The 26,514-nt window shown below is 46.1% G+C and overlaps 1 pseudogene; it reads right to left on the bottom strand.

Moving 5' to 3' along the window:
* Window positions 1-9,190: 9,190 nt before the first annotated feature.
* LOC139269883 (U2 spliceosomal RNA) lies at window positions 9,191-9,354 on the bottom strand (annotated as a pseudogene).
* Between the last annotated feature and the right edge of the window lie 17,160 nt (window positions 9,355-26,514).

Genomic DNA, 26,514 nt, shown 5'->3' with positions numbered 1-26,514 from the left:
GGCCTACTACTGCTATTTTCTAACCCTGCGAGATATCTACACCCCTCCCTCTCACTTTAACCTCCTCCAGCCCTACAATCCTCCAAGATATCTGTGCTCCCCAATTCTGGCCTCTCGCACATCCCTGATTTTAATCATCCCACTTTGGCAGCCGTGTCTTCAGTCGAGAAATCTCTCCCGAAACCTTTCTGCTTCTCTACCTCCATCTCCTCCTTCAAAACACTCATTAAATCCTACACCTTTTTTTTGGTCAACTGTCCTAAGACCTTCTTATGTGTCAAATTTTGTTTAATAATCACTCCTGTGAATTGCCTTGGGATGTTTTGCTACCATAAAGTGCTATATAAATGCAAGTGGTTGTTGTGTTGTTGTTGGTGGTTGTTGTTGTTGCTGGCCCACTCCAGATTTGCCAGCTCTACCTCCGACCAGTGGCTGATGAGTGAGAAGGGAGAGCTGCACTGGGCAGTTGGTACTTCACCAGTCTCCCTGCAACGGGACCAGCCCCTCGAGCGGAGTGAGCTGACCCACTGGGATAAGGCGGGGTGGGGGAGGTGGAGGGGGGGCGGGGGAATAAGTCTGGGCTCCTGATGATTATCCTGTGCCACCACTCCCCCCCGCCCCCCGCCCCCGCCCACCCCCCTGCGCCCAGCCGGTGGAAGTCCAATGTGAGAAGCAAGGACTCGATTGTGATGCCTTCCACAGCTGAGTAGCTTGCAGGCACTTTCTCTTAAGCCATCGGCAGTGAGGTATTGGTGGAGCCTTTCCCAGCGAAAACCGGCACCTTCAGGAATGGAGAGGATTGAACGAGAAAAAAAAAATGCAAATATAAAAAGCATAATGACCGAAGCTTTGGTGCTCAAGTGACAATAATAAGTTAGACCTGCACCTGGATTAACGGGCCAGCTGCTTGGGCCGATACATAATGCGGCAAACAACCACAGCTGCTGCATTTGGTGATTCTTATCCTTTCTCCTCGCTCGCTCGCTCTCTCAGCTGAAGGCATCGAATCCTTGTTATGGTACAGGTGACAGGCCCCCAACAGCTGCAAACACCTCACCCAAGTCTCCACCCTTTGTGTGTGAACCTCGGCAGCCAGTAGCACAAGCTGTCTGACCATGGGAGGGACAATACAGCCCAGCTCAATCCTGTCCTCACCCAATTTGTATCCAGTGGGAGGGACGATTTATTTCTCTCTCTCTGTCCCCCCTCAGCTGACATTCCCTTCCGTAGCTCAAGGGGCATTGAGGTCAGGTATGGCATCCCGAATGCCTCCCTGGGCTCTGCTAACGGCACAGACTAGCACTTGGACCTGGGATCCACTGGCCTGTACTGCTCAGCTACATGACGCCGTCCCCAAGTCAGTCTTCAGACAGTCCCGTCAAGCGACGCTCCTCAAAATGACAATGATCATAAAATATCAGTATTTTCCTCTGGACGGTTAGTTGACTTAATCATTGAATCACAGAATAGAAGCACAGAAGGAGGCCATTCGGCCCATCGTGCCTGTGCCGGCTCTGTGAAAGAGCTGTCTGGTTAGTCCCACTCCCCGCTCTTTCCCCACAGCCCTGCAAATTTTTCCCCTTCAAGTATTTATCCAATTCCCTTTAGACAGTTACTATTGAATCTGCTCCCACCGCCCTTTCAGGCTGTGCATTTCAGATCACAACAACTCACTGCGTAAAAATAATTCTCCTCATCTTCCCCCTCTGATTATTTGGCCAATTACCTTAACTCTATGTCCCCTGGTTACCAACCCTCCCGTCCATACATAAGAACATAAGAAATAGGAGCAGGAGTAGGCCATTTGGCCCCTCGAGCCTGCTCCACCATTCAATAAGACCATGGCTGATCTGATCCTGGGCTCAGCTCCACTTCCCTGCCCGCTCCCCATAACCCTTTACTCCCTTAATCAAAAATCTGTCCATCTCCACCTTAAATGTATTCAATGACCCAGCCTCCACAGCTCTCTGGGGTAGAAACAGGCATTTAATCTTAAACGAGTCGTTTATATAGGCTTTACTCCAAAATCCAACCAAGCAATGAAAAAGATTTAATCCGCGGCCTTTATGAGAGCATTCCGCTCTTCTTACAACAATGACTAATAAAAATGAATGCCGCACTTTAATTGTTCTCAGTTATACGTCAAGGGTTCAGTCAATCGGGATTTGTAGATTTTAAATGAAAGCCCCTGGACTATTGTAAACCTCCTATTGTAAGTTCAGCACATCATTTTCCGTCAATAAATTTAGATTGCACACCGCTCCAGCATGTAGATTAATTGGCGCACAGGCAGGAGGCTGACCTCGGTATGCCACGAGCCCGAGACTGATCTCCAGAATAGCCCCGCAGTGTAGTGGAATATAGCCTGTGTACTTGAAGCATTCATTGGGCTAGGGCAGAACGCCTGAGCCTGCTACTTCCAACGTACAGGCAAGGCTCGATCTGCTGCACCAACGAGGCAGGAAACGATGGAAACGGAGGCAAGCCAGTCATCCAAACCACAGTATTAATGCACGCCGATGCATTAAGGTTCTCGATCCAAAGCCCAGAGGAATATGAGATGCCACAGTCTCTAATTGGACTGCACTCAGACACATGATGCCACTGACTCCACAGAGCAGGACAGTCGGCGGGACTGAATTCTGTTTCATGACTGTGGGTTGGAAAAATTACTTCTGCACACAAAGAAAATGTGGTGCCTTCCTGACAAAACGCGTTTCCCAATTATTTATCTTTCTGCTTTCCGCAGAAAGTAGCAGATTAAGAACCATTCGCCAGTTTAATTGCCGTGAGCACAAATTTTAACATGGTGCGCCTGAACCTGACAGTTCTGCACTGGGCCCGAGCGGCCAGTGGCATCACAATGCCCGACTGGCGCCCGCAGCTCTTTGGTCGCCTGAGAATGAGGCCTGAGGGCTAATTTCGGGAGATCACCGGGCCGATATATCTTTGGGCGCTTGCAGAAGTCGCGCGCCTGTTTCGCGCCCGTCATATGGCACCAACTAACTTCGTCCCCCAAAAACTACAGGAAAACTAGCAGGGAAAAGAAAGGCAAAGTACTTAAAAGTCTTAGTCATTATCGCAGCAGCAGAGGAGAGGGTGTACGTAGCCCCCGCAACATGATACTGTCACACGCGAGCAAGATTCAGCAGCTTCAGGTGAGGCGCTGAAAAATAACAACACTAGAAATTATTATTAACCTGATTCTCACGTGTGGGCCTTGTTCAAGCACGGTCAGCCTGCTTAAGATGATATGCAAGAAATTAGGTTAGCCTCAGAGAGACAAAATGTAAAAAGTCAATTGTGGTTTGCTGAATACAGAGATTGTGCTGTGGACATTTGAGTGATTCTGTACAAGCGAGGCCTGCTCTATAACTCATAAGTGATTTACAGTCAGCCCCCCCAAACATGCGAGAAATAAATGAGTGCATTGCTAAAGCATCCTATAAAACTATAGAATGTCACAGCACAAAGGGAGGCCATTCGGCCCATCGTGCCTGTGCCGGCTGATTGGTACAGCTATCCAACTAATGACAACTCCAATCATCACGCCTGGCAAATGCAACTGCAACTTTGCGATCAGCAACATCTGCAAACAGCACTGAGGTGAATGACCATTTCATTTATTTTTGATGATGGTGCGTTGGCCGGTGGAACTCTTCTGCATCAGAGCATTGGACTTTCACCAGCTAGCAAACCGCCTGAAGGGGCGACAGGTTTGCCCGAAGGATATCAGCTCCCTCACTACTGCACTGCACTGAGCTACCCACTGAGCCAAGCTGGCCCTTGTGTGAAGACAGTTATCATGTGCCTCAGCATGTAATTAAATAATCACACCATCATACTCCACGTTCCCCTCCAAGTCACACACTTGGACATATAATCGGCCGTTCCTTCATTGCCGCTGGATCAAAATTGTGCACTCCCTCCCCAGCAACACTGTGGGAGTACCTTCATCACATAAGAACATAAGAAATAGGAGCAGGCGTAGGCCATTTGGCCCCTCGAGCCTGCTCCACCATTCAATAAGATCATGGCTTTAGCTCCACTTCCCTGCCCGCTCCCCAGAACCCTTTACTCCCTTATCGCTCAAACATTTGTCTATCTCTGCCTCAAACATATTCAATGACTCAGCCTCCACAGCTCTCTGGGGCAGAGAATTCCATAGATTTACAACCCTCTGAGAGAAGAAATTTCTCCTCATCTCAGTTTTAAATGGGCGGCCCTTATTCTAAGACTATGTCCCCTAGTTTTAGTTTCCCCCATGTGTGGAAATATCCTCTCTGCATCCACCTTGTCGAGGCCCCTCATTATCTTATAAGTTTCAATAAGATCACCTCTCATTCTTCTGAAATCCAATGTGTATAGGCCCAACCTACTCAACCTATCCTCATAAGTCAACCCCCTCATCTCCAAAATCAACCTCGTGAATCTTCTCTGAACTGCCTCCAATGCAAGTATATCCTTCCTTAAATACGGAGACCAAAACTGTACACAGTACTCCAAGTGTGGCCTCACCAATACCCTGTACAGTTGTAGCACATGGGGCTGCTGTGGTTCAAGAAGGCGGCTCACCACCACCTTCTCGAGGGCAATTAGGGATGGGCAATAAATGACGGTCTTGCCAGCGACGCCCACATGCAGGAACGAATAAAAAAATCCATTGAACACCAGCTATTGAGTGAAAATTAATTTTAATGGGCAATTTGCAGTTTTAATGGCCCATAAAAATTGTTGAGTCTGCATTATAATGTACTGGAGAAATATAATTGCGAGAGGGATGGAATACAAAAGCAGGGAGGTCCTGCTGCAACTGTATAGGGTATTGGTAAGGCCGCACCTGGAGTACTGCGTGCAGTTTTGGTCACCTTACTTAAGGAAGGATATACTAGCTTTGGAGGGGGTACAGAGACGATTCACTAGGCTGATTCTGGAGATGATGGGGTTACCTTATGATGATAGATTGAGTAGACTGGGTCTTTACTCGTTGGAGTTCAGAAGGATGAGGGGTGATCTTATAGAAACATTTAAAATCATGAAAGGGATAGACAAGAATGAGGCAGAGAGGTTGTTTCCACTGGTAGGGGAGACTAGAACTAGGGGGCACAGCCTCAAAATACGGGGGAGACAATTTAAAACCGAGTTGAGAAGGAATTTCTTCTCCCAGAGGGTTGTGAATCTGTGGAATTCTCTGCCCAAGGAAGCAGTTGAGGCTAGCTCATTGAAGATATTCAAGTCACAGATAGATAGATTTTTAACCAATAAGGGAATTAAGGGTTACGGGGAGCGGGCGGGTAAGTGGAGCTGAGTCCACGGCCAGATCAGCCATTATCTTATTGAATGGCGGAGCAGGCTCGATGGGCTAGATAGCCTACTCCTGTTCCTAATTCTTATGTTCTTATGTTCTTATGTTCTTATACCATCGACTTTGTCCATGGTCCGAATTAAAAATCAGCGTGGACAGAGAACGCAATGACATATTGGACCCACATTTGTTCCACATAGTTAACCCAATAGAAGGTACAACGCACTGAACCTTTTTTGGAGACTTCAAACTAGTCTTACTGAGAATAGCGTAAGACACGGCTGGAATACAAAGGCCAGGAAGCTATGCTTCAGTTGTACAGGGCCTTGGTCAGACACCACTTGGAGTATTGCGTTCAGTTTTGAGTGCCGCACCTCAAGGAGGATATATTGGCCTTGGAGGGGAGTTACAGCCCAGATTCACCAGGGGTTTAAAGGGTTAAATTGTGAAGACAATTTGCATAAAATTCCCTTGAGTATGGAAGATTGAGAGGAGATCTATTCGAGGTGTTTAAAATGTGAAAAGGATTCGATAGGGTGGATAGAGAGAAGCTATTTCCTCTGGCGAGGAGTTCAGAACAAGGGGAGCATAATCTTAAAATTAGAGCGAGGCCATTTAGGAGGGAAATCAGGAAGCACTTCTTCACACAAAGGGTAAGGAATATCTGGAATTCTCTCCCCCAAAAGGCTGTGAATGCTGGCTCAATTAAAATTTTCAAGACAGAAATCGATAAGATTTTTGAGGGATATGGGAACAACAATGTTGAGGTACAGACCGGCCATGATCTGATTGAACGGCAGAACAGGCTCGAAGGGCCGAGAGGCCTCCTCCTGTTCCTACATCCCATGAACTCCACAAAGCCACCCCAGGTGTCACAGTAGCTCAGGAGGATGTGTGGCTCATGATAGAGAAGGTGAAGGACAAACCAGAAGGCTCAAATCAATTTTAAAACAAGACAAGGTGGGGTGAGCGCCACGGTATCTCTCCCGATTTTAAGACTCAGGATCAGGCTCTGTATGTAGCCCTTCCATCATCGGTTCACGGTGACTGCAGTGAGGGCGATTTTAAAAATCCTGAAAAATGGCCAAACGGCCAGAAAAACCAGTTGGGCGTCTTGAACTCCCCCTTTACCATCCGCGGCTGTCTGAATCAATTTTCATACGGGTCTTTACATGGGTGCCCAGCACTCTCACCCAAGACAGGTGGGAGGCTGTTTAAATATACAGATTAGGGTCCTACGGCAGTTGTGGGACACCAATTGCCATCTTCATGTACAAATGGACACAGTGTGCAGGCCAGGCCCGGTTAGGAGCCACCAAACCAGTGATTGTTATAGGTCAGGGGAATGTTTTGGAGGGGCGGGGGGAAATTTTGTGGATCCCTTCCCCCGAACTCCCCTCCTACCTTGGGATTGACTCCACCACCGTTCCCAACAAGGCCGAATTGCACGACAACTCTGTGTAGAAGCCAGCGGATTTCAGCCTTCAAAAAGAAGTGAGCTGAAACAGGGCTCATTAAACCCGTCTAAGTACAAATTAGGGCCAAAGGTGAAAATGGTTGGGGCTGGCCAATAATTGGCTTTGGGCATCGCCAACCTAGTGTTTTGGGCCGCAGTTAGAAATTGCCCCCAGTGCATCCGATCTACAGGATGGCTGTGGTAACTCACTAAGACTACTTCGAGAGTGTCTCCCTCCCTCCGTTGTGAACTCTACCACCGCGATGGGACAACAACAACAACAACTTTTATTTATATAGCGCCTTAAACATAGTAAAGCATTCCAAGGCGCTTTACAGCAGTGCTATAAGACAAAACAGATAAATTTTGAAACCAAGCCACATAAGAAGAAATTACGGCAGATGACCAAAAGGGTCAAACAGATAGGTTTTAAGGAGTGTCTTAAAGGAGGAAAGAGAGGTAGAGAGGTGGAGAGGTTTAGGGCCTAGGCAGCTGAGGGCACGGCCACCGATGGTTGAGCGATTGTAATCAGGGATGCTCAAGAGGGCAGAATTTGAGGAGCGCAGACATCTCGTGGGGTTGTGGGGCTGGAGGAGATTACAGAGATAGGGAGGGGCGAGGCCATGGAGGGATTTGAAAACAAGGATGAGAATTTTGAAATCGGGGCGTTGCTTAACAAGAAAAGCAATCTGGCGGGAATACCATCGCCTCCAAGTTCTCCTCCAAGTGGCGCAGCACCCTGAATGGCCATTCGTTTGTCGTCACTGGGTCAACAACCCGGCCTAACACCATTGTGGCCGCACCCTCACCACAACAGCTGTAGCGACTTTAGGAGCAGGCCCCACCACCTTCAAACAGGGCACCTGGTGATGAGCAATAGGTTCGACCCATCCACCTCCACGGAGGTGTGTGTGGGGGACCTGACCCATCCACCTCCATGGCACGAACCTGGTATTGCAGTACTTCCAGGAACGGTGCAGTGGCTCTAGGCCTTTTGGCTAAGAGCATTGGCGCAGAGTGATCCTTGATGTGTGCAAGGTGACCTCTGGCGTTTGTGATTTGACAAAGAATTGGAACGATTGGCTACGAATTTCAAAAAAAAAAAAAATAGGTTCAGTCTTGCCAGCCCTGCCCACATCCCAAAAACAAACTAGATATAAAGTGTGTTGCGAAATCGTGCCTGCTGCTGCCAATGCAAACTGCAAGGGAGCCAAATGAAGAGCTAAGGCAGTAAGCTGTTGAGGTGTTATGCTTTCTTGCTTTGTAGTAAAATGCCAAGTAGAAGCTCTATAATAATATTTCATCGCAGTCAGGAGGAAGGAGGCGGTAAGTGACAAGAAATTGAATTGCTTAAGAAAACTATATAATTAAAAGAAGTTCTGTGATATTGTTTATTGCACCGGGAGGAAGGATGAGTCTGCTGCAGAGTAAAATGATAACCACTTTCCTTTCGAATGCAGTTAGGAGGTCATTACACAGTCACCGGAGCAATTCCTCCTCCATGTTCGGGAATTAGAAATCAGGGGAGCATTCTTCCAGTTCCTACCCTAGAAGGATGGTGCAGGAGAACGATGGATTTACACAACCTGAGCTTTTCTTAAAGCTGTAGCTGCTGTGGGAATTATTATTTTTCAAAGAACAACAGTTTCTAATTGTAGCTTTTAAACTGAAAACCCCCAGGGGTTAAAACAGAGGAGACTGGAGAATTTACCAAACACGGTTTTCAACATCCAATTTGTTTTGGTGTTAAGGGGAGAGGAAGAGCCATGCCCTAGGCAGCCCTGCAAAGATAACATGATATTCCAACAATGTTACCAACCAATGTTCCCTCATCTTATTTTTGGTGCGCAGTCCCTTTAAGTGGATGCGCGGCCGATTGAAATTTTCTCGCAGCGCGGTTTCTCCCATATAAAAGCCGGTGAGCGGCCTGGGTGGGATCTCCAGACCCGCTGCGTGGCTCCACGGCCACACAGCTGAGCGGAAACATTGCAGTCAACCCTCCAGAATTGTCCCGGAGTCTTCGTGAATGTCAGAATAATCTCCTGGACACTGCAAACCCGGAGAACAATCATTGGGGCATTAAAAACATTGGGTGCGTTCTTCCCATTTTCTTTTGAACAGTTTTGTGTATCAAGATATAAAGATTTTGGAGACGGGAAAATAGGCTGTTTGAATGGGAGCGGTTGGAAGCAGGAGGTTATGTGAGCAAACCTCCAGGAATAGGTCCAACCAGAGCTGTCAGCCCTATATTCCCACGCAGAGTGAACTGGAAAAAAAATGTTTTTAATTCGTTCATGGGGATGTGAGCGTCGCTGGCAAGGACAGCACTTTTAAAAAAATTTTTTTTTCCAATTTCGTTCCAGATCAACTCTAACGCCAAAGATCACTTTGCGCCAATGAGTTTGATCATAGGCCAAAAGGCCGAGAGGTGAAGTTGCACCGTTCCTGGAAATATTGCAATACCAGGTCGGTGCATGGAGTGGACAGGGCATGCCCCTGATCCAGCTCCCTGTCCAAAAATCAATTCAATATCATGTCCCCATAGGGGATATTAAACTGATAAGAACAGATACTACACTTGGCCAGCATTTATTTTTTTTTTATTCGTTGCCAATCTTTCCAATTCTTTGTCAGATCATCTTGTCAGATTACAAACGCCAGAGGTCACCTTGCACACATCAAGGATCACTCTGCGCCAATGCTCTTAGCCAAAAGGCCTAGAGCCACTGCACCGTTCCTGGAAGTACTGCAATACCAGGTTCGTGCCATGGAGGTGGATGGGTCAGGCCCCCCACACACCTCCGTGGAGGTGGATGGGTCAAGCCACCCCAATAGGCCAGCATTTATTTATTTATTTTTATTTTTTTATTTTTTGAAATTCGTAGCCAATCGTTCCAATTCTTTGTCAAATCACAAACGCCAGAGGTCACCTTGCACACGCCAAGGATCACTCTGCGCCAATGCTCTTAGCCAAAAGGCCTAGAGCCACTGCACCGTTCCTGGAAGTACTGCAATACCAGGTTCGTGCCATGGAGGTGGATGGGTCAGGTCCCCCACACACCTCCGTGGAGGTGGAATAGGCCAGCATTTATTGCCCATCCCTAACTGACCTTGAGAAGGTGGTGGTTACCGTATTCTTGAACCGCTGCCGTCCTTGTGGTGAAGACTCCCACAGTGCTGTTAGGGAGGGAGTTCCAAGATTTTGACCAAGTGACGAAAGTGAGTGACTTGGAGAGGAACGTGGAGGTGATGGTGTTCCCAAGCACCCGTTGTCCTTGTGCCTCTAGGTGGTATAGGTCGCGTGTTTGGGAGGTGCTGCCAAAGAAGCCTTGGCGAACTGCTGCAGTGCATCTTGGAGATGGTACACACTGCAGCCACGGTACATCGGTGATGGAGCGAGTGAATGTTTAAGGTGGTGGATACGGTGCCAATCACGTAGATTGTTTTGTCCTGGATGGTGTCGAGCTTCTTCAGTGTTGTTCGAGCTGCACTCATCCAGGCAATTGGAGAGTTTTCCATCACACTCCTGATTTCTGCCTTGTAAAGGATGGAAAGACTTTGGGGAGTCAGGAGGTGAGACACTAACTTCAGAATTCCCAGCCTCTGACCTGCTCTTGTGGCCACAGTATTTATAAGAACATATGAACATAAGAAATAGGAGCAGGAGTAGGCCATTTGCCTCTCGAGCCTGCTCCGCCATTTAATAAGATCATGGTTGATCTGATCATGGACTCAGTGCCACTTCCCTGCCCGCTCCCCATAACCCTTTGTTCCCTCATCGCTCAAAAGTCTGTCTATCTCCGACTTAAATATGTTCAATGACCCAGCCTCCACAGCTCTCTGTGCTAATTGGGAACTCAGGGACGCTCTATGTGTGGGAAGTGTATCTTGCTGCAGCTCCTGACAGACCGCACTGCAGCACTGAAGCTGTGGGTGGATTCACTCTGGAACATCCGCAATGCTGAGGATGCCGTGAATAGCACGTTTAGTGATTTGGTCGTACCACAGGTAAAGGTTACACAGACAAATAGGGAATGGGTGATCAACAGGAAGAGCAGTGGAAGGAAGGTAGTGCAGAGGTCCCCTGCGGTCATCCCCCTCCAAAACAGATACATCGTTTTGGGTACTGTTGGGGGGGATGACTCATCAGGGGAGGGCAGCAGCACTCAAGTTCATGGCACTGTGGGTGGCTCTGCTGCAGAGGAGAGCAGGAAAAAGAGTGGGAGAGCTATAGTGGCAGGGGATTCTATTGTAAGGGGAATAGATAGATGTTTCTGCGGCGGCAATCGAGAATCCAGGATGGTATGTTGCCTCCCTGGTACAAGGGTCAAGGATGTCTCGGAATGGCTGCAGGACATTTTGGAGGGGGAGGGTGAACAGCCAGTTGTCGTGGTGCATATAGGTACCAACGATATAGGTAAAAAATGGGGTGAGATCCTACAAGCTGAATTTAGGGAGCTAGGAGTTAAATTAAAAAGTAGGACCTCAAAGGTAGTAATCTCAGGATTGCTACCAGTGCCATGTGCTAGTCAGAGTAGGAATTGCAGGATAGCTCAGATGAATATGTGGCTTGAGGAGTGGTGCAGAAGGGAGGGATTCAAATTCCTGGGACATTGGTACCAGTTCTGGGGGAGGTGGGATCAGTACAAATCGGACAGTCTGCACCTGGGCAGGACCAGAACCAATGTCCTAGGGGTAGTGTTTGCTAGTGCTGTTGGGGAGTGATTAAACTAATATGGCATGGGGATCGGAACCTATGCAGGGAGACAGAGGGAAGTAGAATGGGGGCAGAAGCAAAAGATAGAAAAGAAGAAAAGTAAAAGTAGAGGGCAGAGAAACCCAAGGCAAAAATCAAAAAGGGCCACATTACAGCAAAATTCTAAAGGAGCAAAGTGTGTTAAAAAGACAAGCCTGAAGGCTCTGTGCCTCAATGCGAGGAGTATTCGTAATAAGGTGGACGAATTAACTGCACCGGCAGCAATGAATGAATATGATATAATTGGCATCACGGAGACATGGCTCTAGGGTGACCAAGGTTGGGAACTCAACATCCAGGGGTATTCAACATTCAGGAAGAATAGACAGAAAAGAAAAGGAGTGGGGTAGCGTTGCTGGTTAAAGAGAAAATTAACGCAATAGTAAGGAAGGACATTAGCTTGGATGATGTGGAATCAGTATGGGTGGAGCTGCGGAATATCAAAGGGCAGAAAACACTAGTGGGAGTTATGTACAGACCACCAAATAGTAGTAGTGAGCTTGGGGACAGCATCAAACAAGAAATTAGGGATGTGTGCAATAAAGGTACAGCAGTTATCATGAGCAACTTTAATCTACATATAGATTGGGCTAACCAAACTGGTAGCAATACGGTGGAGGAGGATTTCCTGGAGCGTATTAGGAATGGTTTTCTCGACCAATATGTCGAGGAACCAACGAGTGGGCTGGCCATCCTAGATTGGGTGATGTGTAATGAGAAAGGACTAATTACCAATCTTGTTGTGCGAAGCCCCTTGGGGAAGAGTGACCATAATATGGTAGAATTCTTTATTAAGGTGGAAAGTGACATAGTTAATTTGGAGACTAGGGTCCTGAACTTAAAGAAAGGTAACTTCGATGGCATTGAGACGTGAATTGGCGAGATGTTACTTAAAGGGTTAACGGTGGATAGGCAATGGTAAACATTTAAAGATCACATGGATGAATTTCAACAAATGTACATCCCTGTCTGGAGTAAAAATAAAACGGGAAAGGTGGCTCAACCGTGGCTAACAAGGGAAATTAAGGATAATGTTAAATCCAAGGAAGAGGCATATAAATTGGCCAGAAAAAGCAGCAATCCTGAGGACTGGGAGAAATTTAGAATTCAGCAGAGGAGGATAAAGGGTTTAATTAGGAGGGGGAAAATAGAGTACGAGAGGAAGCTTGCCGGGAACATAAAAACTGACTGCAAAAACTTCTACAGATATGTGAAGAGAAAAAGATTAGTGAAAACAAACGTAGGTCCTTTGCAGTCAGATTCAGGGGAATTTATAATGGGGAACAAAGAAATGGCAGACCAGCTGAACAGATACTTTGGTTCTGTCTTCACGAAGGAAGACACAAGTAACCTTCCAGATTACTAGGTGACCAAGGGTCTAGTGAGAAGGGGGAACTGAAGGAAATCCTTATTAGGCGGGAAATTGTGTTAGGGAAATTGATGGGATTGAAGACCGATAAATCCCCGGGGCCTAATAGTCTGCATCCCGGAGTACTTAAGGAAGTGGCCCTAGAAATAGTGGATGCATTGGTGATCATTTTCCAGCAGTCAATCGACTCTGGATCAGTTCCTATGGACTGGAAGGTAGCTAATGTAACACCACTTTTTAAAAAAGGAGGGAGAGAGAAAACGAGTAATTATAGTCCGGTTAGCCTGACATCAGTAGTGGGAAAAATGTTGGAATCAATTATTAAAGACGAAATAGCAGCGCATTTGGAAAGCAGTAACAGGATTGGTCCAAGTCAGCATGGATTTATGAAAGGGAAATCATGCTTGACAAATCTACTAGAATTTTTAGAGTGGACAAAGGAGAACCAGTGGATGTGGTGTATTTGGACTTTCAAAAGGCTTTTGACAAGGTCCCACACAAGAGATTGGTGTGCAAAATTAAAGCACATGTTACTGGAGGTAATGTACTGATGTGGATAGAGAACTGGTTGGCAGACAGGAAGCAGAGAGTCGGGATAAACGGGTCCTTTTCAGAATGGCAGGCAGTGACTAGTGGGGTGCGCAGGGCTCAGTGCTGGGACCCCAGCTATTTACAATATACATTAATGATTTAGGTGAAGGAATTGAGTGTAATATCTCCAAGTTTGCAGATGACACTAAGCTGGGTGGTGGTGTAAGCTGTGAGGAGGACGCTAAGAGGCTGCAGGATGACTTGGGCAGGTGAGTGGGCAAATGCATGGCAGATACAGGATAATGTGGATAAATGTGATGTTATTCACTTTGGGGGCAAAAACACGAAGGCAGAATATTATCTGAATGGCGGCAGATTAGGAAAAGGGGAGGTGCAATGAGACCTGGGTGTCATGGTACATCAGTCATTGAAAGTTGGCATGCAGGTACAGCAGGCGGTGAAGAAGGCAAATGGTAGGTTGGCCTTCATAACTTGGGGATTTGAGTATCGGAGCAGGGAGGTCTTACTGCAATTGTACAGGGCCTTGGTGAGGCCTCACCTGGAATATTGTGTTCAGTTTTGGTCTCCTAATCTGAGGAAGGACTTTCTTGCTATTGAGGGAGTGCAGCGAAGGTTCACCAAACTGATTCCCGGGATGGCAGGACTGACATATGAGGAGAGACTGGATCAACTGGGCCTGTATTCACTGGAGTTTAGAAGGATGAGAGGGGATCTCATAGAAACATATAAAATTCTGACGGGACTGGACAGGTTGGATGCAGGAAGAATGTTCCCGATGTTGGGGAAGTCCAGAACCAGTTAACATCGTCTAAGGATAAGGGTAAGCCATTTAGGACTGAGATGAGGAGAACCTTTTTCACAGAGAGTTGTTAACCTATGGAATTCCCTGCCGCAGAGAGTTGTTGATGCCAGTTCATTGGATATATTCAAGAGGGCGTTAGATATGGCTCTTATGGCTAAAGGGATCAAGGGGTATGGAGAGAAAGCAGGAAAGGGGTACTGAGGTGAATGATCAACCATGATCTTATTGAATGGTGGTGCAGGCTTAAAGGGCCGAATGGCCTACACCTGCACCTATTTTTTATGTTTCTATGTTTCTCTGAGGCAGAGAATTCCATTGATTTAAAACCCTCTGAGAGAAGAAATTCCTCCTCATCTCAGTTTTAAATGGGAGGCCCCTTATTCTATGTCCCCTAGTTTTATATTCCCCTACGAGTGGAAATATCCTCTCTGCATTATCCTTGTCGAGCCCCCTCATTATCACCTCTCATTCTTCTGAACTCCAATGAGTATAGACCAAACTACTCAACCTATCTTCACAAGTCAACCCCCTCATCTCCGGAATCAACCTTGTGAACCTCCTCTGAACAGCCTCCAATGCAAGTATATCTTTCCTTAAATACGGAGATCATAACTGCACGCAGTACTCTAGCTATGACCTCACCAATACCCTTAACAGTTGTAGCAGGACTTCTCTGCTTTTATACTCCAACCCCCTTGCAATAAAGGCCAACATTCCATTTGCCTTCCTGATTACTTGCTGTACCTGCATATAACCTTTTGTGTTTCATGCACAAGGACTGCCAGGTCCTGATGTACTGCAGCACTTTGCAATTTTTCTTCATTTAATTATAATTTGCTTTTCTATCAAAGTGGATAATTTCACATACTCCATCTGCCAAATTTTTGCGCACTCACTTAGCAGATTTTCTGTGTCCTCACAATTTGCTTTCCCACCCATCTTTATATCATCAACAAACTTGGCTACATTATACTCTGTCCCTTCATCAAAGTCATGAATATAGATTGTAAATAGTTGAAGCCCCAGCACCAATCCCTGCAGCACCCCACTAGTTACTGGTTGCCAACTGGAAAATGACCCATTTATCCCGACTCTCTGTTCTTTTATCTTGTGCAGTGTCCTGCTACAGCTTCCTTAACAATGGACTCCAGCATTTTCCCAACGACAGATGTTAGGCGAACTGGTCTCTAGGTTCCTGCTTTTTGTCTGCCTCCTTTTTTGAATAGGGGCATTAAATTTGCGGTTTTCCATTCCGCTGGGACTGCCCCAGAATCCAGGGAATTTTGGTAGACTACCAATGCATCCACTATCTCTGCAGCCACTTCCTTTAAGACACTAGGATGTAAGCCATCAGTTCTAGGGGACTTGTCGGCCTTTAGTCCAATTATTTTACCAAGTACTACTTCTCTAACTTTGAGTAACTAGTGGGGTGCCACAGGGATCAGTGCTGGGACCCCAACTATTTACAATCTATATTAACGACTTGGAAGAAGGGACTGAGTGTAACATAGCCAAATTTGCTGACGATACAAAGATGGGAGGAAAAGCAATGTGTGAGGAGGACACAACAAATCTGCAAAAGGACATAGACAGGCTAGTTGAGTGAGCAAAAATTTGGCAGATGGAGTATAATGTTGGAAAGTGTGAGGAAAGTGGCAGAAAAAAAAAATCAAAGAGCAAGTTATTATTTAAATGGAGAAAGATTGCAAAGTGCTGCAGTACAGCGGGACCTGGAGGTACTTGTGCATGAAATACAAAAGGATAGTACGCAGGTACAGCAAGTGATCAGGAAGGCAAATAGAATCTTGGCCTTTATTGCAAAGGGGATGGAGTATAAAAGCAGGGAAGTCTTGTTACAGCTCTACAAGGTATTGGTAAGACCACACCTGGAATACTGCGTGCAGTTTTGGTTTCCATATTTATGGAAGGATATACTTGCTTTGGAGGCAGTTCAGAGAAGGTTCACTAGGTTGACTCTGGAGATGAGGAGGTTGACTTATGAGGAAAGGTTCTGTAGGTTGGGCCTCTACTCATTGGAATTCAGAAGAATGAGAGGTGATCTTATTGAAATGTATAAGATTATGAGGGGGCTCGACAAGGTGGATGCAGAGAAGATGTTTCCACTGATGGGGGAAAACTAGAACTAGAAGGCATGATCTTAGAATAAGGGGCCGCCCATTTAAAACTGAGATAAGGAGAAATTTCTTCTCTCAGAGGGTTGTCAATCTGTGGAATTCACTGCCTCAGAGAACAGTGGAAGCTGGGACATTAAATAAATTTAAGACAGAAATAGATAGTTTCTTAAACGATACGGGGATAAGAGGTTATGGGGAGTGGGCGGGGAAGTGGATCTGAGTCTATGATCAGATCAGCCTTGATCTTATTGAATGGCGGAGCAGGCTCAAGGGGTCGTATGGCCTACTCCTGTTCCTATTTCTTATGTTCTTATGTTCCTATTATGTTTAGTGATAGTGATTGTATTAAGTTCCTCCCTCCTTATGGCTCCTTGATTATCCAGCATTGGGATGTTTTGAGTGTCTGCTACTGTGAAGACCGATACAAAATATTTGTTCACCGTCTCTGCCATTTCCCCATTCTCCATTTTTACTTCCCCAGTCTCAATCTCTAGGGGATCAACATTTACTTTAGCCACTCTTTTCCTTTTTATCTACTTGAAGAAACCCTTACTATCTGTTTTTATATTTATGTTCTGACGAAGGGTTGCCGATCCGAAAGATTAATTCTGTTTTTCTCTCCACAGATGCTGCCTGAATCGCTGAGATTTCCAGCATGCTCTGTTTTTATTTCAGATTCCAGCATCTGCAGTATTTTGCTTTTGTATTTATGTGGCTGGTCCAGTTATGTTTCTGGTCAATGGTGACCTCCAGGATGTTGATGGTGGGGGATTTGCCGATGGTAATGCTGTTGAATATCAAGGGGCAGTGGTTAGACTCTCACTCGTTGGAGACAGTCATTGCCTGGCACTTATGTGGCACGACTGTTATTTGTCCAAGCTGGAATGTTGTCCAGGTCTTGCTGCATGCGGGCATGAACTGCTCCATTATCTGAGGAGTTGCAAATGGCACCGAACACTGGAAAATGCATTAAATACAGTCGCAACAGATCTGAACTTTGTGGGCTGGTGTGCGAAGAGGGAGGAGGCCCCAGACACCCCTAAAAAATATGGCCTGGAAACTCTGAAGGTTCTCCAAATCTTCGATAGCAAGATGACAGAACCCCAAGTGTAAATGGCCTTTTTCAACTCTTTACACTGTTTCTCTGTGGATCCCGACAATCACCTGCCAAAGTTACAGAGGAAGACCAAGAGAGACCCTACGAAATCTGAGTGCCAGTATTTTGTGCCTTCAATGCTCCCTGCTACCACTTCAGAAATTTCTAAATCTGCCACAAAATACTCTTTAGTATACTTCCAACGTTTTTCCTGCAATACAATAGCTGCAGCTTAAGTTATGACAAGCCTGTGACCCCCTTGTACTTTCAGTGTAACGATTGGTTTTCGAATGTCAGTCTACACTCAGGTGCACTGCAGCAACTCGCCAAGGCTTCTTCGACAGCACCTCCCAAACCCACGACCTCTGCAACTTGGAAGGACAAGGGCAACAGGCGCATGGGAACACCACCACCTCCAAGTTTCCCTCCAAGTCACACACACCATCCTGACTCGGAAATATATCGCCGTTCCTTCATCATCGCTGAGTCAAAATCCTGCCACTCACTCCCTAACAGCACTGTGGGGGTTCCTTCACCGCACGGACTGCAGCGGTTCAAGAAGGCAGCTCACCACCACCTTCTCAAGGGCAATTAGGGATGGGCAATAAATGCTGGCCTTGCCAGGGATGTCCACATCCCATGAATGAATTTTAAAAATCTCAGGAGTGTGTTGGTCTGATTTTTTCTAATTTTCGAGGTTGAGCGTGTATGAGAATTAATTAAACATGTGTAACACACATACAAAATGCACCCAACCAGAATTACTTCTCTTACAGCAGTGGTAGGAAAATATTTCTCGGATCTGTATGCTTGGTCTCAGCATCTTTCTGCACTCTCTGTAACGATGTATCATCTCATACCTAATAATTGTTATCGAAATTTCACTAGCCCCAGCACCACATGCTGTGCAACTGGCTCTTAGCAACCAAAAGTATCGATGTCGCCATAACAACCAAAAGTATTATTTAACACGAGAAGTTAAGGTGTCACCTTTGGCTCAGTGCTTCATCTCTTGCTTCTGAGTCAGAAGTTTGTGGGTTCAAGTCCCACTCCAGAGATTGAGCACATAAACTAAGCTGACGCTTCAGTACAGCAGCGAGAGAGGGCTGCTTTGTTGGCGGTGTCATCTTTCAGATGAGACGTGAAACTGAGGTCTGCTCTCTCAGGTGAATGTATAAAAGATCCTCTAATATTATTGTAGAAGCAGAGGGGAGTTATCCCCGGTGCACTTGCCAATATTTATCCATCAATCAACATCACTAAAACAGATGATGTGGTCGTAATCTCAATGCCGTTTGTGGGACCTTGCTGTGCACAAATTTGCTGCCGTGCTTCCTGCATTACGACAGTGAATGCATTTCAAAAGTACGTCTTGGTTATAAAATGCTTTGAGACATCCTGAGGTTGTGCAAGTTGCTATATAAATGCAAGAATTTATTTTCTCTTAAGACTAAAATACTGCCATACCAAACCAACAATTTCCATCAAACTGGAATACATAAATTGTACAAACAAAATACTACACAGGAACATAAGAACATGAAAACATAAGAAATAGGAGCAGGAGTAGGCCATTTGGCCCCTCGAGCCTGCTCCGCCATTTAATAAGATCATGGCTGATCTGATCATGGACTCAGCTCCACTTCCCTGCCCGCTCCCCATAACCCTTTACTCCCTTATCACTCAAAAATCTGTCTATCTCCGCCTTAAATATATTCAATGACCCAGCCTCCACAGCTCTCTGGGGCAGAGAATTCCACAGATTTACAACCCACAGAAGGAATTTCTCCTCATCTCAGTTTTAAATGGATGGCCCCTTATTCTAAGACTATAGATTGTCCATTATTTTTGCATGCATACCACCCACTTAACGTCCATTTTAATGCTGAAAGGTGGAACGCCATATATCGCTCACTTAGGCACAAAATGGAAACTGACGCCCATTTCTCAGTCACTTATCGCCGAGTGTTATTTCGGCATGTGCATAACGTCGAGAAAAAATAATACCGCCCGCCCACTTTTTTGGGGCGGAATCATCAGAATGAGCGAACCCAACGCCCATAATATCGCCCAGCGTTACTTTCGGCACATAATTTGCACCGGGATTTAATAATACCGACTGCCCACTGTTTTTTGTCGTAAAGATCACATCTGCCAAAACTAACGGCCAGTATATTGCCCATCCTTAGTTTCGGCACCTCGCACACCGAATATCGCTCACCGAAAAAAAACCACTGCGAGAAAGTTGAACTGACTGGAACTACTCACAGCGTTATGGACGCCATGTTATAAATCGCAGGTTGCATCATTTAAAAGGCTGCTCTGCTTCAGCCTCGGGGGAGTTCTCTGGAGGTGTTTTGAGGTGATGTGAACATCTGAACAAACATCTTATCGTCCTGTGAACGATTGGAATTTACCAGGTGTCTTAGTGGGGACATTCATTGTTTGTGAACAATTGGTGTAAAACAGATAGCTATTTGGGCCTGTCATTTCTCACCCTCTCTTTGATGACCACGCACATGCTGCAGACTAGAGATGGCAGCATCATGTGCCCAATGTAAGATGTGCCAGACTGATGAGGAGGACCAGACGTTACACCCCCCGCAAGTACAGGGAGAAGCAGTGTTACCTCGACTTGCCCGACACCACCTGCCTTCGGGTACTGCGCTTCCACAAAGAGGCTATCACTGAGGTGTGCCAGCTCATCAGGGGAGATCTGCAGCCTGCCAGCACCATCAGTACTGTGCTGTCCGTCGAGGTCAAAGTCACCGTGGCACTATCATTCTATGCGTCGGGTTCCTTTCAGGCCTCAGCTGGCGACGCTTGCACTATATCTCAGCATGCCACACATTGCCACATTAGACAGGTCACTGAAGCCCTGTACACACGCAGGATGGACTTTATCAGCTTCCCTATGAACAGGGAGGTTCAGACTGAGAGGGCTTTAGGATTCTACCAAATTGCTAACTTCCCCAAGGTGCAGGGAACAATAGACTGTACGCACATCACAATGTGGGCACCTTTTCAGGATGCAGGTATTCCACTCCCTGAATATGCAACTCGTTGTCGACCACCAGCAAATTATACTGACAGTGAATGCTAAATTTCTGGGCAGCATCCATGATGCTCACATCCTACGTGAGAGCACTGTATCTGACTTGTTTAACAATGAGCCACAAGGTCAATGCTGGATGCATGGTGACAAAGGATATGGCCTCGCCACCTGGCTGATGACCCCCCTGCGTGACACCCACACCAAAGCCGAGAGGCGATACAACGAGAGCCACAGAGCCACTCCCAATATCGTGGAGAAAACCATTGGAGTGCTTAAGCAGCGCTTCAGATGCCTGGACCACTCAGGAGGCGATCTCCAATACCCCCCTGATCAGGTAGCTCAATTTGTGATGGTATGCTGCATGCTGCACAACTTGGCTATCAGGAGGGGACAAGAATTGCCAGAAGGGTCTGACGGTCCACCGCAGGAGAGAGAGGAAGAGGAGGACAAAGAAGTGGATGCTGACCTCGGGCCAGACAATAAGGCTGACGCTGAAACTATTCCCCCGCGCCCCTGGAGTCCGCAGGAAAGGACCCATGGTGGCATCATATCTGCAAGACTCTTACGTCAGCAGCTCATAAATGAGCGTTTTGCTTGAAAGAACGTTGGTCGTATTTACAAAGCTGCAACACTGCTGGGTGTGCAGGTCATACATCAATGGTGGGCATCACCTTGGTGACAGTTGAAGTTTAAGTTGATTCAAGTTAAGTGTAATTATACCCTTTCATGTTACGGAATCACCATTGTGTAAGGTGCAGCTATCTGAGCCAATGCGCAACAAGGTTATGTTAAATAAAAAACATTTAATCGACCATTTGTCTGAAATCATAAGTATATCTGTAAAAAAACACCCCACTGCACCCCTGCCTCAGCCCACGACAAATTTATCACATTTACATCATTACAATGATCCCCATTTCCTGCAAAACAGAACACAAATGCAAACTAACAAGGTAGCCCCCTTGCCCAGACCCTCCCACCAAAATAGCAACAGCAACCAAAAAATATGCCCCAGACATCATCATCATCAATAGGCAGTCCCTCGGAATCGAGGAAGACTTGCTTCCATTCTTAAAATGAGTCCTTAGGTGGCTGAACAGTCCAATACAAGAGCCGCAGGTGGGACAGCTAGTCGTTGAGGGTAAGGGAGGGTGGGACTGGTTTGCCGCACGCTCTTTCCGCTGCCTGCGCTTGATTTCTGCATGCTCTCGGCGATGAGACTCGAGGTGCTCAGCGCCCTCCCAGATGCACTTCATCCACTTTGGGCGATCTTTGGCCAGAGACTCCCAGGTGTCAGTGGGGATGTTGCACTTTTTCAGGGAGGCTTTGAGGGTGTCCCTGTAACATTTCCTCTGCCCACCTTTGGCTCGTTTGCCGTGAAGGAGTTCCAAGTCGAGCGCTTGCTTTGGAAGTCTCGTGTCTGGCATGCGGACGATGTGGCCAGCCCAGCAGAGCTGATCAAATTTGGTCAGTGCTTCATTGCTGGTGATGTTGGCCTGGTTAAGGACACTTAGGTTGAATGTTTGTTCTCCTAAGGGATTTGTAAGATCATGCGCAGGCATCGTTGGTGGTATTTCTCCAGCGACTTGAGGACGGCGACACTTTACGGCAGAAGGTCAGAGAGATTTAATGCTAATGACCCTTTCAGATTGCTCGCGATAACGCCCAATTTTTAAAATGGAGATTAAGGGCTTTGAAAATGGGCGACAAGCCGGCGATCTGAAACCCCATTTTTACCGCCTATGCCAGCAATAACGCCCATTTTTGGGCGATCTGCACAAAAGTGCAAAATCTAGCCCACAGTCCCCTCGTTTTAGTTTCCCCTATGAGTGAAAATATCCTCTCTGCATCCACCTTGTCAAGCCCCCTCATTATCTTATAAGTTTTAATAAGATCACCTCTCATTCTGCTTAACTCCAATGAGTATAGGCCCAACCTACTCAACCTATCCTCATAAGTCAACCCCCTCATTTCTGGAATCAACCCAGTGAACCTTCTCTAAACAGCCTCCAATGCAAGTATATCTTTCCTTAAATACGGAGACCAAAATTGAGCGCAGTACTCCAGGTGTGGCCTCACCAATACCCTGTGCAGGTGTAGCAGGACTTCTCTGCTTTACTCTGTCCCCCTTGCAATAAAGGCCAACATTCCATTTGCCTTCCTGATTACTTGCTGTACGTGCATACTCACTTTTTGTGCTTCATGCACAAGGACTGCCAGGTCTCTCTGTACTGCAGCACTTTGCAATTTTTCTCCATTTCAATTATAATTTGTTTATTCTATTTTTTCTGCCAAAGTGAATAACCTCACATTTTCCCACATTATACTCCATCTGCCAAATATTTGCCCACTCACTTAGCCTGTCTATATCCCTTTGCAGATTTGTTGTGTCCTCCTCACAATTTGCTTTCCCACCCATCTTTGTATCATCAACAAACTTGGCGACATTACACTCGGTCCCTTCATCCAAGTCATTAATATAGATTGAAAATAGTTGAGAACCCAGCACCAATCCCTGCGGCACCCCACTAGTTACTGTTTCCAACCGGAAAATGACCCATTTATCCTGACTCTCTGTTCTCTGTTAGTTAGCCAATCCTCTATCCATGCTAATATATTACCCCCAACCCCGTGAACTTTTATCTTGTGCAGTAACCGCTTATGTGGCACCTTATCGAATGCCTTCTGGAAATCCAAATGCACCACATCCACTGGTTCCCCCTTAATTAAAAAGAGCACGAGAGGAAGCTTGCCGGAAACATAACAAATAACTGAAAAAGCTTCTATAGGTATGTGAAGAGAAAAAGATTAGTGAAGACAAGCGTTGGTCCCTTGCAGTCGGATTCGGGTGAATTTATAATGGGGAACAAAGAAATGGCAGACCAATTGAACAAATACTTTGGTACTTTGGTTCTGTCTTCACAAAGGAAGACACAAATAACCTTCCCGATGTACTAGGGGTCCGAAGGACTAGTGAGAAGGAGGAACTGAAGGATATTCTTATTAGGCGGGAAATTGTGTTAGGGAAATTGACGGGGTTGAAGGCTGATAAATCTCTAGGGCCTGATAGTCTACATCCCAGAGTACTTAAGGAAGTGGCCCTAGAAATAGTGGATGCATTGGTGATAATTTTCCAACAGTCTATCGACTCTGGATCAGTTCCTATGGACTGGAGGGTTGCTAATGTAACACCACTTTTTAAAAAAGGAGGGAGAGAGAAAATGGGTAATTATAGAACGGTTAGCCTGATATCAGTGGTGGGGAAAATGTTGGAATCGATCATTAAGGATGAAATAGCAGCGCATTTGGAAAGCAGTGACAGGATTGGTCCAAGTCAGCATGGATTTATGAAAGGGAAATCATGCTTGACAAATCTTCTGGAATTTTTTGAGGATGTAACAATAGGGTGGACAAGGGAGAACGAGTGGGTGTGGTGTATTTGGACTTTCAAAAGGCTTTTGACAAGGTCCCACACAAAAAATTGGTGTGCAAAATCAAAGCATATGGTATTGGGGGTAATGTACTGATGTGGATTGAGAACTGGTTGGCAGACAGGAAGCAGAGAGTCGGGATTAACGGGTCCTTTTCAGAATGGCAGGCAGTGACTAGTGGAGTGCCGCAGGGCTCAGTGCTGGGACCCCAGCTCTTTACAATATATATTAATGATTTAGATGATGGAATTGAGAGTAATATCTCCAAGTTTGCAGATGACACTAAACTTGGTGGCGGTGTGATCTGTGAGGAGGACACTAAGAGGTTGCAGGGTGACTTGAACAGGTTAGGCGAGTGGGCAAATACATGGCAGATGTAGTATAATGTGGATAAATGTGAGGTTATCCACTTTGGGGGCAAAAACACGAAGGCAGAATATTATCTGAATGGTGGAAAATTAGGAAAAGGGGAGGTGCAGCGAGACCTGGGTGTCATGATTCATCAGTCATTGAAAGTTGGCATGCAGGTACAGCAGGCAGTGAAGAAGGCAAATGGTATGTTGGCCTTCATAGCAGGGGGATTTGAGTATAGGAGCAAGGATGTCTTGCTGCAGTTGTACAGGGCCTTGGTGAGGCACCACCTGGAATATTGTGTTCAGTTTTGGTCTCCTAATCTGAGGAAGGACTTTCTGGCTATTGAGGGAGTGCAGCGAAGGTTCACCAGACTGATTCCAGGGATGGCTGGATGACATGTGAGAAGAGACTGGATCAACTGGGCCTTTATTCACTGGAGTTTAGAAGGATGAGAGGGGATCTCATCGAAACATATAAGATTCTGACTGCACTTGACAGGCTAGATGTGGGAAGAATGTTCCCGATGTTGGAGAAGTCCAGAACCAGGGGACACAGTGTTAGGATAAGGGGTAGGCCGTTTAGGACTGAGATGAGGAGAAACTTCTTCACTCAGAGAGTTGTTAACCTGTGGAATTCCCTGCCGCAGAGAGTTGTTGAGGCCAGTTCATTGGATATATTCAAGAGGGAGTTAGATATGGCCCTTACTGTTAAGGGGATCAAGGGATCAAGGGGTATGGAGAGAAAGCAGGAAAGGTGTACTGAAGGAATGATCAGCCATGATCTTATTGAATGGTGGTGCAGGCTCGAAGGGCCGAATGGCCTACTCCTGCACCTATTTTCTATGTTTCTATGTTTCTATGTTATCCACTCTACTCGTTACATCCTCAAAGAACTCCAGCAAATTTGTCAAAAATGATTTCCCTTTCATAAAACCATACTAACTCTGCTTGATTGAATCATACTTTTCCAAATCTCCTGCTACTGATTGCTTAATAATGGACTCCAGCATTTTCCCAACGCCGAATGTTAGGCTAACTGTTCTATAGTTTCCTCTTTTTGTCTGTTTCATATTTTAAATAGGGGCATTACATTTGCGGTTTTCCAATCTGCTGGGACCGCCCCAGAATCCAGGGAATTTTGGTAGATTATAACCAATGCATCCACTATCTCTGCAGCCACTTCTCTTAAGACCCTTGGATGTAAGGGTTCAGGTCCAGGGGACTTGTCCACCTTTAGTCCCATTATTTTACCTAGTACAACTTCATTAGTGATAGTGATTATATTAAGTTCCTCCCTCCCTATAGCCCCTTGATTATCCACTATTCGGATGTTTTTAGTGTCTTCTAATGTGAAGACCGATAAAAAATATTTGTTCAACGTCTTTGCCATTTCCCTGTTCTCCATTATTATTCCCCAGTCTCATCCTCCAGGGGACCAACATTTACTTTAGCCACTCTTTTCCTTTTTATGTGCCTGTAGAAACTTTTATCTGTTTTAATATTTCATGCTAGTTTACTTTCATAATCTATCTTCCCTCTCTTAATCATGTTTTTAGTCGTTCTCTGCTGGCTTTTTAAAAAATCCCAATCCTCTGGCCTCCCACTAGTCTCGGCCACATTGTATGCCTTTGTTTTCAATTTGATACCATCCTTTATTTCCTTAGTTAGCCACCGATGGTTATCCCTTCTCTTACAGCCTTTCCTTCTCCTTGGGATATATTTTTGTAGCGAGTTATGAAATATCTCCTTAAATGTCTGCTACTGCTCATCAATTGTCCCATTCTTTAGTCTATTTTCCCAGTCCACTTTAGCCAACTCTTCCCTCATTTCTTTGTAGTCTCCTTTATTTAAGCTTAGGACCCTGGTTTGAGAACCAACTTTCTCACCCTACAACTGAATTTGAAATTCAACCATGTTATGGTCACTCATTCCTCGAGGATCCTTTATTAGGAGATCATTTATTAATCCTGTCTCATTACACAGTACAGGTTGAACTTCCCTTATGTGGCACCCTCGGGACCTGGCCTGTGCCGGATGAGGGATTTTGCCGGATGAGGGGAGGTCATCGGCCCAAGGTGGGTGGGGGGAGGAGATCGGCCATCGTCGGGGGAGGGGAAGGAGGTTGCCGGCCACGGCGGGCCCCGAAGTGTCAGCGGATCGAGCGGGCCCCGAGGTGTCATCGAGGTGTTGGGCAGCACCAGCAG

The sequence above is a fragment of the Pristiophorus japonicus genome, chromosome 8 (assembly GCF_044704955.1).
Source record: "Pristiophorus japonicus isolate sPriJap1 chromosome 8, sPriJap1.hap1, whole genome shotgun sequence".
Taxonomy (NCBI): domain Eukaryota; kingdom Metazoa; phylum Chordata; class Chondrichthyes; family Pristiophoridae; genus Pristiophorus; species Pristiophorus japonicus.
Note: the sequence above shows the minus strand (reverse complement) of the source record. Positions and strands in the feature narration are given on the sequence as shown.